Source organism: Leptonychotes weddellii, chromosome 14 (genome assembly GCF_054177405.1).
Source record: "Leptonychotes weddellii isolate Sample4059 chromosome 14, ASM5417740v2, whole genome shotgun sequence".
NCBI lineage: Eukaryota > Metazoa > Chordata > Mammalia > Carnivora > Phocidae > Leptonychotes > Leptonychotes weddellii.
Genome location: NC_138382.1, coordinates 3,432,661 through 3,447,518, shown reverse-complemented (window position 1 = coordinate 3,447,518; position 14,858 = coordinate 3,432,661). Strand labels below are relative to the sequence as shown.

General features: G+C 45.8%; 1 long non-coding RNA gene across 1 annotated transcript in view; it reads right to left on the bottom strand.

Annotated features, from left to right (window-relative positions):
* LOC145716962 (uncharacterized) overlaps positions 1–14,858 on the bottom strand; it is a 27,167-nt gene extending 12,309 nt beyond the window's left edge. Inside the window, exon 1 of the long non-coding RNA XR_014139905.1 lies at positions 14,719–14,858. This is a non-coding gene — a long non-coding RNA (uncharacterized LOC145716962). The remainder of the gene's footprint in view (positions 1–14,718) is intronic.

Sequence of the window (14,858 nt, the reverse complement as noted above, 5' to 3'; positions counted from 1 at the left end):
AGAGGATCAGAGAGCTGGGTTGAAGTAATCTTGCACAACCCACAGGATAGATATCTGCAGAGCTTTTGTCGTGCGATCAACTGCAGGAACATTTCACTTACAACCAATTTTACATGTGGCTTCTTGGTTAACTTTCTCAAATACAAATACGATCAAAGGCAGTCTTCTGGTTTCTTGCCATGGAGACAGCTTGGCTGGTCAAGGTGTGGTCTGAGCTCCAGCGGTAAGAACCTGACACAGAAGCTTCTAGAAATACAGAATCTCGGACCCCACCCGGAATTAGAATGGCATTCCAGTAAGATCCTTAGGTGATTCACATATCCTCATTGAAGTTAGAGAAGTGTGATCTATAGGAGTAGTTCCCAAAACTCTGTCTTAGTGAAATTAGTGGGAAATGGCAAGTATAGTGAGTTTTTCATAAAGCTAAATAAATGTATTTAACTTTTTGCTTTTTTTTGTAGAAAGTTAGGACTCTCCTACATTCTCGGTGGTGGTTCTTGTATAAATTGATGTTGAATTACAGATGATAGTAGTTTGGTTTTTTACTTAGTAAAATAAAAATTCAGCAGTTGTATGTCAGCTTTCTATTAATTTTTATTTACCTGATAAGAGACATGCAAACGCCTGGGAACGTCTAAAATATGGAGCAAAGGCCCAGCTCCCTCAAGTGGGAGCCTTCCATGGAAGGCTCTCTGGAACCATCACCCACCCCGCCTGCCATCACCCTCCAGTCTGTTCTCTCGGCACTATGCTCCCATCTCCAGCTTGCACAACTCTGGACTTCACATGTAAAGCTCTTTGTGCTGCAAATCCCAGTCACTGTCTGACAAGCTCCTTCAATGTCAAGCCCCCATCGCAACTTCCACCACACCTGTGAGGTCCTTCTGAATGGTGTTGTCACATGCTTTTCACATTGCACGAAATATTGCGTGTTTTGGTGTCCATCAACACATCTGGACTGCATGCTCCTTCGAAGCAGATGCCATGTCTCCATTGCTGTCTCCTCAACTGCTTAAAAACCGACACCACACACATAGTTGCTGGATGCACTGGACATATTTGGAGAGAAGCACCATCCAAGGCAGCTATCCTTAAATGCTCCATTTGATAGGATGAAGATGGCCAATGGAAAGTCTCCTGATCCAGGAGAGCAAATCTGCTCTTGGTTTGCCTCTCGCTTGCCATGTGACTTTGGGCATGTCACTGAATCTGTTGGCGCCTCAGTTTCTCTATCCATGAGACAGCAATACCTGATTTACCTCCCTTCACTGAATTATCCTGCCCGTGAAGAGGGAAGAATTATGGAAGAGTTTTCAAAAGTTAAAGCTGAAACATTAAACAAATGCTTAGGTGTAAATATGAGTGCCATTAGCGTGAAGACATACCCACGCTGAATGCACAGAAATGGAGAGCCGAATGGCCGCTGTGAGGGGCCAGGGGCTGGGGAAGTGGGGGGAGTCTGGTAAAGGGACACACACACTTCCAGCTGTAAGATGGATGAGGTCTGAAGATCTGATCTAAAACACGGTGACTACAGTTGATGGCACCCTATTGTAGAATTGAAATTTGCTGAGAGAGGAGAACTTAAATGTTCTCACCCCAAACAAGTAAGTATGTAAGGTGAAGAATGTGATAAGTAATTCGTGGGGGGATTCCTCTCACAATGTATATGTATATCACATCATCACATCACGCACTTTATGTTACAGTTTTGCCTATTATGCCTCAATAAAACTGGAGGAGGAAAAGAATGAAGGGATACCATATACGAGTATTAGGTGACTGTTAGCATGCTAAGGCTGTCAAAGCAAGGCACCACAGCGTGGGAGGCTTAGTCTATAGATACTCTTTTCTCTTGATTCTAGATGCTGGAGGTTTGAGGTCAAGGTTGGTTTCTCCTGAGGCCTCTCTTCCTGGCTTGTGGACGGCCGCCTTTTCCCTGAGCCCCACATGGTCCTCTCTGTGTGTGTGTCTGTATCCTAATCTCCTTTTCACATTGGGGCACCAATTCTATTGGATTAGCACCCACCCTAAAGACCTCATTTTAAGTCTATTACCTCTGCAGAAAACCTGTCTCCATTCTGAGGTCCGGGGGTAGAGGGGGTAGGGCTTCAACATATGCATTTGGAGAGGACACAATTCAGCCCATAAGTGACTTATTTAATTTAGCATAGTTTAGTATTTGGTGGAGTATTTATAAAGATAGGGTTTATAAAACCTCATACATGGTTTATCCACTCCACAAATGCAGCCAATTGTTATGGTTTCCAATGCTTTCCAACAGTAGGTCACTTCAGAAATGCAGGCACCATTAAATTAGCCATGGCAATCCAAAGCAGTTCACCCCCGTAAGTGGGATTTGACTCCAATGTGACTCAAATAGATAAAGGCATGTCTACAGTATTTTTCAAGTTATAAAGATATAGAAGAAACATAGTATAGAAGTATAGAAAGAAAATGTTAAGGCTTCCACTTCTCCAATCTGATCCTTGTCAGATGACCAGTGTTAAGCAGGTCAGTAGTGTGTATTTTTCCATATTAAAAATGCCTGCATGTGAAAACGGACACAGACATATGCATATATGGGACTCCATATGGAGGTATTTTCACACCCATTTCACTTTTATCAGTAATCCATCATAATATCTCAGTTTCATGATGTAATTTCAGTGGAAGTATATTTAATAGCTCAATATTACATATCATCAACACATCTCAGTGGGAGGAGGGGCATATAATGCACCTTCCACTTGCTGGTAATAGCAAGTCCTGCTAGACTTCTTTCTAGTGCAGACTTCGCTGGTTGGCCACCTGACTGCTATGTCCAGTGCTCTGTCCTCTGATAGAGAGGCAGGAACAAGAGAGATGTCCACTTTCCTGGACTCCCTTGCGATGAGAGGTGGAGATGTGACCCAATTTGTCAGTGAAATGTAAGGAAGTCGGCTGTGGCTTCTGAGAAAGATCGGTCTCTCCTGATAAAGTGTCCACAACTCTCTTCTCTGCCATGAGATAAAGCTGCTTGAGGCCACCAGGCCCATGGCGGAGGGCTAAGAAAACAAAAGGGGTGCTCCGACTTCCAGAAGAAGAGCTGCCCGGGAACCGGACCATGTTGAAATTAGGGACTTTTCTTCATCAAAATACACCATCAGGTGAATGAATTGTCAGTCCATAGATTGGAAGATCTTTCTACCAGTGCTGATAACCAACAAGAGAGTCATAATCAGATTCTACTAAAAACTCCTACCAATCCATAAGAAAAGGGGTACACTTCACCATAGAGGATAGCCAACTGGCTAATAAGCATATGAAAGAGTGCCCAGCATTCTTAGTTATCAGAGAAATGCCAATTAAGCCACAGTAAGATCCACCACTCACCCACCAGAATGCCTAAAATCAATAGGCTGAAAATACCAAGTGTTGACAAAGATATGGAACAAGTGGAACTTTCATACCTTGTTGGTAGGAATGTAAGTTGGTAAAATAAATTAAAAAACTATTTGTCAGTATCTACTAAGGATGTGCATATCTACAAATCTCATAACCCAGCAATTTTGCAGACACATGCCCACACAGTAACAGCAACATTATTCATAGCTAAAAACTGGAAATAACCCAAGTATCCATCAGCAGTGAAAGAGATCAAGTAATCCTGGTATTCTCACATAGGGAACTATTGTACAACAACACATGAGCAGTCTGAAGAGGCATGAACAGCCTCAGTAAATCTTACAAACATAACATTGCAAAAAAAAAAAAAAAGACTTAAAAGAATACATGCTGTATAATTCCATTTATATAAATTTTTTTTTAAAGGGTAGAACTCCTGTCTGGTGTTAGAAGTCAGAAAAGTGGTGGTTTAGGGGGAAAAGGGAGATGTATCAATGGGGAGAAGGGATGAGGAAGCTCCTGGGATGCTGGCAATGTTCGGTATCCTGACCTGGGTGGCTCACTTTGTGAAGACAAATCCAGCCGTGCAATTATTATTCTGTATTTTATGTGCCTCTGTTATACTTCAACCAACACAGTTTTTGGATAAACTGCACTTAAAAATGGAGGAGGGGAAGTCTGTGTCCCAGGCCAAGCATCTGAACTTTCTCCATAAGAAACGGGGAGCAAGGGGTGCCTGGGTGGCCCAGTTGGTTAAGTGTCTTGCCTTCAGTTCAGGTTGTGATCTCAGGGTCCTGGGATCGAGCCCCATTGGGCTCTGTGCTTAGTGGGGAGTCTGCTTCTCTCTTTGCCTCTCTCCCTGCTCTTGCTCGCTCTCTCAAATAAATAAATAAAATCTTAAAAAAAAAAAAAAGAAAGAAACAGGGAACTGGCGAAGATTTTTAAGCAGGAGTGTGGACTCACTGGGCAGCACTGAAGGGAAGAGGTCGGTCAAAAGAGCGTCACGGGGTGGGTAGAGCAGTACAGGAGGAAAGAGAAAAAGAGGACTCGGTCCAGGGCCGCTGCAGCTCGGGTATGAGCATCCGCAGGAGGAAGAAGTGAGAGCCTGCAGGATCTCAGTGAGCAGCTGGGATGTGAAATGAAGGGCGGACAAGAGCTGAGAATGGAACCGGGGTTTCTGGCCAAATATGGCAAGACATAGAGGATACAGTCAGGAAGGAGTCATGTCCACATTGCTCTAATCACTGCTGCCCCAATTAGGCATCACAGACGTGACCCCTGCATGCTCATGTCCCCTTCCTCACCCCCACCGTCCCCCGTCATCATTTTCTTGGTGTTCCCCCAGCCTGGTGGGAGGCAGCAAACACAGCCTCTGGGTAGGAGACCCAACCCAGAGCCTCAGTCTCATGGCCAAGCTGGACTGGCTGGGTCTCTGTCCCTTCAGGACATCCACTGTTTTTTGTCTTTACATCCTTGCTGCCAATCTAGCAGCAAGGAGAAGCAAGCAAATATAAAACCCACATAATCCACTGATCAAACAGCAGCACCCAGAGTGGAGCAGACTGAGATGACCCTTAACGAAGTGAAAGCAGTGCCCAGACAGCAGTCCCAGCAGCCTCCGCCCAACTAGAAGGAAATAACCAGAAAAACCTGGAACCCAAATATTCTACAGGACAACTGGATTCTTCAAAAAGGTGAATGTTTTTAGAAGCAAAAAAAAAAAGTGGGGGCTGCTCTAGATTAAAACCAGCCTAACCAATTGCCTAACCAAGTGCCTAACCAAGTGCAATGTTTGAATTTTAAATAGAAAAAGGGCTGTAGAAGACCTACCAGGAAACTCTAAGTATAGGTGATTTTATGGAATACTTATCAGGTGTTTGGTGTGATAATGGTATCACACAGGGCAATTTCCTCATTCTTAAGAAAGATATATGTAAACACGTGGGGGTGAAATGTCATGATGTCTGCAACTTCCTTAGAAAAACAAATGTTAACAACTGGTGAGTATAGCTCTTACCAGTTAACAAATGGGTAAAAGGTATACAGATGTTTATTGTACTCCTCTTTCAAGTTCTCTATAGATTTAAAATTTTTCGAAAGAATTTTAGGAAGAGGAATCTCTAAGTATTGCATAATGAAAAATAAAACATAGTTTTAAAAATAAATTTCATTTTGAAACGATAGGGACCGTAACATCCTGCTCCACAAATATGTCACATGGCAAAGTCTATGGTTTCGTTCTACACTCTGAACACTGAGTGAGGTGAAATGCAGAGAAATGGGATAGAAGGCTGCAAAATCCAAAGAAATAAAGACATGGCAAGTAGCTTTGATAAAGGGCCAGGGAGAGAGTGAGAACAAATCCCAGATGCAAAGATAGAGATGCAAAGACTCTCCCACGAAGTGAGAACACAGGGGTCAACAGAACACCACTTGAACCGAACAGCATCCTCTTGGAAAATGGCGACTAAGGAGGTTTACAGATTGGAAGCAGGAAAGGTCGGAACTTGAGCTCCAGCCCCAGCCCCCACTAGCTATAGGGAGTTGGGCAAGTTTTTTCTTGCAACTGTCCACATTTCTGTTTCTTTATCACAAATGATGGTTAAAATACACATCCACACCGGCTGCAGAGAGAGTTATGTTCAACACTTAGCGAAGCACCTGGCCGATGTTATAATGATCACAGACGTACTTTACAGGTTTCCTTGTGGGGTGCCCAAGAAGTCAAAATAATGATTGCACTGAATGATTGGTAGGCGTTCTTATGAAAATCTAACTGGATACACGTAAAACATTCTGCATGAGGTCATATTATTTAAAAAGAGGTGTGCTGAACTGAATGAGAATTTTTAACTTCATATGTAAATTGCAAAGATGTTTTCTTTGTGGGGGGAACAGGGCACAGATAGAGGACCTCTGCCTCAAATGTGTTTTCTTTAAAACAAAAACTGGCCAACTCTTCATTAGATTTTAGGTGGGAAAGATCCAGAGAAGATCTGAAAATACATCAGGCGTTTTATCGCATCTCTTTGCATCCCGATCACCTTTCTCTTCAGGTTTTGGGTTTGGGTTTTTTCTTTCTTTTTTTTTTTTCATTATATTTTGGAGGAGGTGAGGTAGCCCAGAAGCATGTAGAGTCATCCAGCTGTGGCTGCTCCCTGGCATGATTACATTCTATTTTGTGTCCAATGCCGTCTTTTTCCCCAAGAAGGAACTTAGGAGGTCGGCGGGGGCACCTGGACAGAACATGGTAGAAGCCGCAGGTGAGAGCCTGGTCTGGATGCTGGAAGAGACTGGGACAGCCATGGCCACCCTCACGCTTTCTTCTGCCACGACTTCTGGGCACTTGTCCCCGCGCTGGGACGGCAGGGGTGCAGGAAGGAGGACGAGGTCATCCAAGAGGCCGAGAATGGTTGTTCAAATGATCAGATCAGGCTAAGTTTAATAGGCAGGAGATCTTTTTTGTTCGTGTTTTCCCTAAGAGCAGAAAGAAGCTTGGGAGAAACACCTGAGTAATTATATACAATTTAAAGGAGCTATTCTTGGAAAGAGCTGAGTTGCAGAGTGAGCTCCGTGTTGCAATACGATGTTGTTTTCAACATGCTGAGGGTGGAGGGGCCGCCGTAGTCGCCAATGGCCAGTTACATGGAGTGTCCTGCTTAACTTTGTGTCAGCTGGACTGGATCACAGGGCACCCAGGCACATTTTGAGCGTGCATTTCTGAGCATGTATGTGAGGGTGCTGTAACATTTGAATAAATAGCCCACTTAAAAAATAAAGCAGATTGCCCTCCCCGATGCGGGTGGGCCTCAGCCAATCCACTGAAGGCCTGGGATAGGGTATCCCGTCCTTGGGCTGGGCAGTGTACCAACAGCTCCCCTGACTCTCAGGCCTGTGGGCTTGGACTGGAATGTATGCCATGGGCTCTGGGGTCTCCAGCTTGCCTACAGCAGAACTTGGGACTTCCCAGTCTCCATAATTGCATGAGCCAATCCTTACAATAAATCTCTCTCTCTCTCTCCCATACATGAGATATGTATATGTCATGCATATATATGCATGTAAGTATCTCTAAATACATACGTATCCTACAGGTTCTGTTTCTGTTTCTCTGGAGAACCCTAATACACTGAGATTTATGACTCACAGCGTATAGACTTCAGCTGAAGCCATGTTTGTGGGTGATACCATCCCACGAAGGCCCATCAGGAGCAGAGAGGACAGCACCTGGGACAGCACCCCAACATCCACACTGGGGCCCAGGAAGGGCCTATAAACAATACTCAGAAGCAGAAGCCAGAGGGGCAGGAGCAGAACCCAGAGCACTACCACAGGAGAAACCTGGGGGGAGACGCATTTGAACTAGGATTTGGACCCTCCCCTTGCTAACCTCAGACATTCAAACTGCCAATTTTCTACACTGACTTGCTTAATTTTCATAGCTTCTCCATATTATCTGAAATGTCACTGCCTGGGAGAGTTGCAAATGGAAATGGAATATTGCTTCTTAAAATTTTTTTTTTTTTTAAAGATTTTATTTATTTGACAGAGAGAGACATAGCGAGAGAGGGAACACAAGCAGGGAGAGTGGGAGAGGGAGAAGCAGGCTTCCCGCCGAGCAGGGAGCCCGATGCGGGACTCGATCCCAGGACCCCGGGATCATGACCGGAGCTGAAGGCAGACGCTTAACGACTGAGCCATCCAGGTGCCCCTTAAAATGTTTTCCTTTTAGGCTTCATGGGGAGCTGGCACGGTGCCAAAATATCCCTGCTCAGACCACGTGTTGCGGGCAGGGGGTCCGCGATGGGAGGGCCGGGTGTGATGGGCGTGAGCAGCACTGAGAGTGGAGGCCATCAGACCACGGCTCCTCCCTCTTGGGACAGTGTGAACTTTATGCTAGCACTTAGGAAGTGTCCTGTCCAAAGGGGGGGGACCCTGAGTTGAACGAAGCCTTTCTATCTGCCTTCTGGGTTATGGATAAATCCAGGATAAAGGAGCAAGGGAAGTGTTCCACAACAAAACAGACAGATACAATCAGGAGGGACATTCACGCTGCAACTGCATTCACTAGAGCTTGTAACTGTCCCTCCAGAAAGTCAGGGTCATATGGCAAGTGCTTGGGGGAGCAGGAGGGGACTACATTTTATTAAGACAGATTATACTAGACAGAGTAATGCAGTGTATAGTCCTTAACTGGAGCCTGGTGTGTACATAGAAAAGCAAGTTCTGAAATAATTGGAAAACTTAACTATGACTTGATGTTGGAGATACTGGGGCACTATTAATTTGGTTAGGCATGGCAATGATCATGTCATTATAAAGTAAAAGTATCTTTTTAATAAAAAAAAAGAAATGCATATTGAAGTATTTAGAGGTGAATTGGCAAAATGTCTATTACTCCCATTGCCAATACTGCAGAAAAAATGTGGGGGAGGGATGTCTTTATTTTAAAGAGATACACAACACAATATTTATGTCATGTCTCTAGTTTACATTAAAACATTTCACACACACACACACACACACACACAAATGAAGCAAACAGAGCAGATTTTGACATTACTGATGTTCACCGACATCTGGTTCCCCCTACTTTCTGATAGCCTGGGGAATTACACTCCCCCGTGTTCTTGAAGTTAGTACCCTAAGGCCAGGTCGTCAGATCTGCCAATGGAACGTGAGCAGAAGTAATGAGGTACATCAAGGGTAAGCATCTCATCACCTGCATTGACTCTCCTGTGTGCCCTGGGCTGCACCATAGCAAACTCACGAGGCTCTTGTTTAATGTGGGGGTCGTAAGATCATGGGGCCTCCGCCAACTTACATCCCCAAGCAAAGCCCCTCATCTTCCCACCAGCCTGCGTTGGACATAGAGCAATAAATTTGTTGCTTTAAAAGCTGCTGTAAGGCCGCTGAGGTTACTTGTTACTGAGGTATAACAGTCTTTCTGGGCTGACACAGTTAGCAAGTATTAAAGCTAGGTGTCGGGTTGATTTTATTATTCTACTTTCCTGGAATGTCTTATAATAAAATGTTCAAGTAATGATTTTCTTTGAAAATGAGTTTCTATACTGGTGGTATTAGTTCAAGGAGACTATTTATGTCTTGTTTGTGTTACTGGAGCCAACTCTGTGCAGTTGGAGTAAATATTTTGGTACAGTGGAAAGAGTCAGGACCTGGTACTATTTTTTTTTTAAGATTTTATCCATTTATTTAAGAGAGAGAGAGAGAGAGCGAGAGCATGAGCAGAGGGAAAAGCAGATGGAGAGGGAGAAGCAGGCTCCCCGCAGAGCAGGGAGCCCAAAGCGGGACTTGATCCCAGGACCCCGGGATCATGACCTGAGCCGAAGGCAGACGCTCAACCAGCTGAGCCACCCAGGTGCCCCTAGACCTGGTACTATTTCTGATTGACAAGAATCAGGTTCTTTGGATTTCAGTTTCCTTTCCCGTGAAATGAAAGCAGCCTCTAAGCTGCTTTCCATTTCTAAATGGTAATGATTAAGCAATTTAAGCACCTATCCAATTACTTTTAAATGGATATAAACATATATATGTATTATGTGCAGCTGATATTAAGTCTATTTGCTTTTTCTTGGAACTCAAATTTCTTTCTTGATCATATTAACTTTGTTTCTTGTGTAGATACATGGCCGAGGAACAAATTTTTAAGAAGATGGTGACTTTGAGGGTGAAAGCAAATAAATTTTATTTTCCCATCTCAAAGTATCAGCCACATAATAGCCCATACAAGAACTAAGTACCTATGAAACACCTCGGAGAGGCATGGAACCAAAAGTATATGGTAGGTGTGCGTTTATAGAGATCAAGCTGTTTACAGTTCTTACTCTTAAGAAGAAAGCTGGAGCTATTTTAAGTGTCAAAAATAAGGATTTTAGTACTATTTTAAGGCAATAAATGCAATATTTAAACAGAAGTAGCAATCAACAAGGTACGACACGGAAATAATGTGCTTTGATAAGACTCCATGGTGACCAGAAGTTGGAAGCTGACTCCTCTGGTTTCTACATGGAGGGAGCTCGCTGGAGTGACATTCTGGGCCCCTTCCACTCTTTCCTTGTCCCTGGGAGGAGAAAGGGCTCATCTGACTGGTCAGCATCAAAGTCAGGATGGTGGTTCTGTTATTGCAACAGTTATTTGCGGGAGGAGGGGACACACGGAAGCCACTTCTAGGCTGGATGGCAAAGCTCTGTTTCTTGACTTGCGTAGTGGTTTCAAGTATATACTTACAATAAATCATTAGGCCACATGTTTGTTTTTTGGGTTTTTTTTTGTAGTTTTCTGGATCTTCACTTTATTTTTGTTAAAGATTTATTTATTTATTTATCTGAGAGAGAGAGAGAGAGCACAAGCAGGGGGAGGAGCAGAGAGAGAGGGAGAAGCAGACTCCCCACTGAGCAGGGAGCCTGATGCAGAGCTTGATCCCAGGACCCTGAGATCGTGACCTGAGCCGAAGGCAGATGCTTGACAGACTGAGCCACCTAGGCGCCCCTGAATCATCACTTTATAGTAAAAAGATTTTGATTGGTCATTTGGGTAGAGGGAACTAAGGGTCTGTGGCTTAGCCCCTTCCTTTCTTGTTTTCTCTCTTTGGGCTGTACCCGTCTGGAGAAATTGGCTTTCTCTCCTCCTCCATGCCTGGGGTCTCAGGGGACCAGGTCCCCCACAGATGGGGAGGTCAACAGTTCTAACAGCTCGAGGGGCTGTTCAGTTTTGTCAATGACTGAGGAAGAGGCTCTGGTTCTGGAGACTCGTACTAGCGAGCCCATTTGGCTGCAGAAGGAAAACCACATTTGTTAAGAGCCCTAACAGTGATCAGAGTAAGAGAGGAGACCCCTTGATAACACAAACATGTATGATGACTCTCCCACCCCCCACCCCTTTTCTCGGCAGGTTGGGGTGGGGGGAGCGTAGTATAATGTGCATTTTTGGTCTCGCTTTTTACTATCCAGTGCTGCTGTCGAAGATGAGAAAACACGAAAAGGGAAAGATGTAAGTTGGGTAAGTGTCAGTATGTAGAATGAAAGCCGTCGGCAGCATCCCTGGATATGTCCAGTAGAGACAGGTTCATAAGCAGAGAGGGAACGAAAAGGCGAAAGGGTCCCTGCAATTCGTGACTCTAAATATTCATGAGGTTTTCCCTTCAACCACTCTTTGTGGCCCTCTGTGTCACAGTCTGAGAAACGCAAATACAACCCTGGGCCACTGTGCAGGCTCGCGTAGTGATTGGGACAGGGATGTCTGGCTGTGGGCCCCTCCTCTGATGGGGTCTCCTTGCTCAAGGGTCAACAACAGGGCTGGGATGTTTCGTGTGGCAGAGACAGACAGACACACAGCTGACATTAACACAGTGCCACCAGGATTGAGGGAGTGAATCCCACCGCCCTGCTTGCACCCTTCCCTGAGCCCATTAATGAACCCTACTTCTTTCCCTTTGCTCCCTGCCGTGTGTTTTAACTGACTTCACAATCGAAGTGCATGGAGCAGCTTAATTTGGCCCATGAGACCGTCTGCACTGGGGTGTCTGGGATAGCTTGGCTGCCGGTGTCCAGTTGGCAATGAAGATGGGATGCATCCCAGCTAGGTGTGCAGGAAGAACCAGGTCACACTGCAGAAATGCTCTATGAGATTAAAGCAATATTTAAGAGGAAAACCGTCAACCTAGGAGACCGTGAAAAAAGTGATGAGTCTGGCATAAAAAAGGCATTAAAGCAGGAGGTTAGGAAATAAATCCAGGTCAGAACTCAATGGCAGCCTGATCAAATTTATAGAGAAATAAACCCCCAGAAAACCCAAAGCCAAAGGCGATGTCCTCAGGGTTGGTAAGCTGTGAGGAGCGCGGGCATAGATGTGCGGCAGATGTCCGAGCAGCACCTGCCTCTCTGGGAGCTGACCCCAGAGGGTGCTCTGCTCGGGCATCCCAGCTCCCCACTCCGCCTGGGGCCACCGGGAGGACCACTATGGTCCACGGCACAGAGTGTGATTCGCAAACCCAAAAATACTGCCCATGGCCCTGTCGCCTGTCACAAAATCGAGGAACTTACAAAAGGTCAGACTTAAAGGAGTAAAGAATTGGATCAAGTCTTGGGAAACATGAGTTAAGAGTGGGAGAAAGAAGACTCTGCCCCCGGCCACTCCGTCACTGTAGGTTTGTCTTTCCAAGAATGTCTTACAGGGGCGCCTGGGCGGCTCAGTTGGTTAAGCGACTGCCTTCGGCTCAGGTCATGATCCTGGAGTCCCTGGATCGAGTCTCGCATCAGGCTCCCTGCTCGGCAGGGAGTCTGCTTCGTCCTCTGACCCTATCCCTTCTCATGTGTTCTCTCTCTCTCATTCTCTCTCTCTCAAATAAATAAATAAAATCTTTAAAAAAAAAAAAAAAAAAAGAATGTCTTACAGATGGAACCACCCCACACTTGATGCCCTGAGCCAGGCCCCCGAGATGGACCCCATGTGCTGAGGGTGTCAGTCCCATGTCTCTCCTCATTGCCGAGCAGAATCCAGTGCTGCGGCAGTCCCACCATCTGTCCGTTCTCTTATGCGCCAGAGGACATTTGGGTTGTGTCCAGTTTTTGATGATTATGGGTAGAGCTTATACAAGATTCTGTGTGAAAAGAACGTTTCATTTCTCGAGGGTGAGATCCCAGGAGCGGGACTGCAGGGCTATCTAGTAAGTGTCTGTTGAACTCTGGGGGATACTGCTGAGCCCTCCCTGGGTTCCGCTTGCTGCACATCCTTGCCAGCCCTTGGTGCCATTGGGGTTCTTCACTTTAACCATCCTAATAGGTGTGTTGTGGTTCCTTCTTATTCTTTTTTTTCCCTTTTCTTGGGAAACTTTGGGGATTCATTGATCATCAAAACAAACAAAGAAACAAAACTCTGTCACTTATTGCATACCTGGAAGGAAAAGTACGAAAAGTGGGAAAAAAAGTACGGAAGAGGGGAAGAAATCTGAACAGCTGAACAGGAATAAGAGTCACCGGACGTCATCAGAGGAGGGGGTTTAGAACCAGATGTTATGGGGGAAACATGGAAACAATGGCTCTCTCTCTCTGACAGGAAAACCACACAGAGCGAATGTGTATTCTCACCTCCAGCCACCCCTCCGTGAGGTCGTGGGAACACCCAGGAGCCTAGAGCGAGGACCCAACGACAGCAGATCATCCCGTGAGCGAGCTATGCAAGCCCTTCACTCTCTCCCGCGGTCCATCCCTTTATCTAGAAGTTGCTGTTTCTGATAACCATGATTTCTTATCTCTGTTTCATGCTGGCAAGTAGGCTTTGGGGCTAAAAATCTGTCCCAGTCTGAATCTGCATAGACACCAATTTCACATACTCTCTCTCTCACATTCACACACTCACACACACACACGCATGCACGAGTCCTCGGACAATATGTTGGCATAACAACAAACTGAGACACTAATTAGAAAACAGTGAGAAACATTGACAAGCCCTAGTGCATGGGCCACACGTACCCCTGGCCAGACTTGGGGGGACCCTGGCTCTCGACTCCTATACAACGAAGAGGTACAGCGCAGCGCGGCCTGAACCAGAACGTGTGACTCACCATTCCTGTGTGAGGCTACCACCTCCCAGCCAGGGGGCTCGCTGGCGTTGACAAACCTGAGGGGAAGCCCCTGGGCCTCGGGCCCTCCCTGGCCTGGTGCTGTGCTGATACTCGGGTTGCCTGGAAGGCCTCCATCCTTCAGCCACCGCTGCAAGACCACAGTCGACCCAAGGTTGGGGAGATGACCAAGCGGGCTCAGTTACAAGCTACCGTTGAAGGCATCATTGTGACAATGCATAACCGTATTTTGCACTGAGTCCTAAACAATACCAAGTGGTCTAATACTTGGTGTGCAAATTGACAGACTCTACACTGAGATGTTGTTGGGGAGGGTAGAGCAGTACAGCTAAAAGTCACAACATTTCCAAGGGATGGGTGGGATGTGGCCCGACGCACACCTTAAAGGAAACGTCTGGAGCCATAACACAGGAGGCAATGGGCGAAGTAGCTCAGAAGGAAAGAAATACACCAGTTGGACAAGACACACTATCTCACAGAGGATAGCAAATTGTGCTCCTGAAACCTTAGAACACCAAGGAAAAAATTCTTTGAAAATGAGGGCTGAACAAAGACGCATTCCCTGACCAAGAAAGCCATTTTAACAGCCATCCAAGGGAGCGAGCCTTCCATCCATCAAGGGAGAAACGGAATCGTGAGATAAAGCGAGCCGGAGATGGTGGATGGGTTACAGGCAGCTATCACACAGAGCAAAGGAACACCATCTCATAGCATGGGTACAAACTCACAGTTCGCAGTGGGCGTCCCTCCTGCCGCTGCCCACACACCTCTCCCCAGTGACGGCACCAACCGGGCCTGTGCACGTGGGGAAGGCTTCCACTTCTCCATGCCTCCAAGTGGGAAGTACTCGAAGTTTCTTTGGCTCCTT